This window comes from Microtus ochrogaster, chromosome 10 (genome assembly GCF_000317375.1).
Source record: "Microtus ochrogaster isolate Prairie Vole_2 chromosome 10, MicOch1.0, whole genome shotgun sequence".
In the NCBI taxonomy this organism is placed as follows: Eukaryota; Metazoa; Chordata; class Mammalia; order Rodentia; family Cricetidae; genus Microtus; species Microtus ochrogaster.
In genome coordinates this window covers 49,447,837-49,449,359 of record NC_022016.1, presented here as the reverse complement: position 1 = coordinate 49,449,359, position 1,523 = coordinate 49,447,837, and positions in this window count along the sequence as shown.

The window sequence follows — 1,523 nt, the reverse complement described above, 5'->3', positions numbered from 1 at the left end:
ATATATAAAAGAAACCCTATAGTGGCTTTCTATTGTCCTCCAGATGAAGTCCAAAATGCTTACTGTGACAAAGGCCTTTATGATTTGGTGTATGCTCCCTTCTCCACCTTCACCCCACGGGCGTGTTCTTCCTATTCACGTCCTCGGGCTTTGGCTGTGAACACTTGCACCTTCGCTCCACCCCACCCCCACCCACCCGGTCCCTGACTTTTAAGCTGAAGCTGTTGTAAAGGACACGCGTCTGTGTTGTGAACAACAGGTTAGACTTGAAATGGCAGTTATTTAGCCTGTGAATGTGTAAGCCTACGGTGACGAAGAAGTAATTGAGTAACTGGAGCTCCAGGCCAGCCGGGTTGCCTAGTGAAACCCTCTCTCAAGGAAACCTTACTCAGTTGTCATTTCTTCTCTTTTTTGTTCTGCCTGCATAGGTGCCTGCAGGCCAGCAAAGGGCACCAGAACTAATTACAGATGGTTGTGAGCCACCATGTGGGTGCTAGGAATTGAACTCAGGATCTTTGGAAGAGCAGTCAGTACTCTTAACCACTGAGCCATCTCTCCAGCCCCCTTCTCTGTTTTTCTTTTAATTTTCCTTGCTCTTCAATACTGAGGCTTGAACTCAGGCCTTTATGTAGTCAGGCAAGCACCCTATGACCTAAACTATATCTTCAGCCGCTTTTAAACAATGTTTGCTTTTGAGCCGGTGTGGTGCACGCCTTTAATCCCAGCACTTGGAGGCAGCGCCAGGTGACTCTCTGTGAGTTCAGGAGACTCTTTAGTGAGACCCTATCTAACATTAATTAGTGAAGCTGGCTTTTGAGATGGGGTGTAAAAGAGTTGCCCCAACTCTCCAAACTTGGCTTTTTAGCCCAGAGAGCATACTTAGCAGCACCTGTGCTTCCTGAGTAAACATAGGTCTAGGCTGGCTACCTACATTCCTTCCTTCCTGTCTGTCCTGGGCTATAGTTCCGTGGGAGAGTGTTTGCCCTGGGTCCCACCCACGGCACCACCAGTGAGATACAGGTTAAAAAAAGCTCCAGGAGTATCAGCGAGGATCACACATAACCAATCGTCCCCAACTTTAAACAATAAAGTGTCAAAGTTCCCATGGGCCAGGACTCTGGAGTTGCTTAGATGAACGCTCTGGCTCACGTCTCTCTGGATGTTGGCTGTGATCCACACGGCTGTTGGCCAGCAGCCTCAGCTCCTTGCCACAGTGTGCTGTCCCTAGGTTATCTTCATGACGTGGCAACATGGCTTTCCTCCTGAGCAGGTGCTCTGGAAGAGAACGCCAGTAGGAAAGAACCTCCAAAGACACGTAGCACAGCTTTTACAAAATCCTATTAATCATGCTGATTGCCCCTTCCGCAGCGAGAGGACTACCCAAGGTTATGAACCCTGGCAGAGAAGAGCCAGGTGTGGGGCACATGCCTCTAATCACAGCCCCTTGGGAGACACAGGTAGGAGGATTACAAGTTACAGGCCGGCCTGGACAAACTAGGGAGAGACTGTCATAAAAAAAAAAA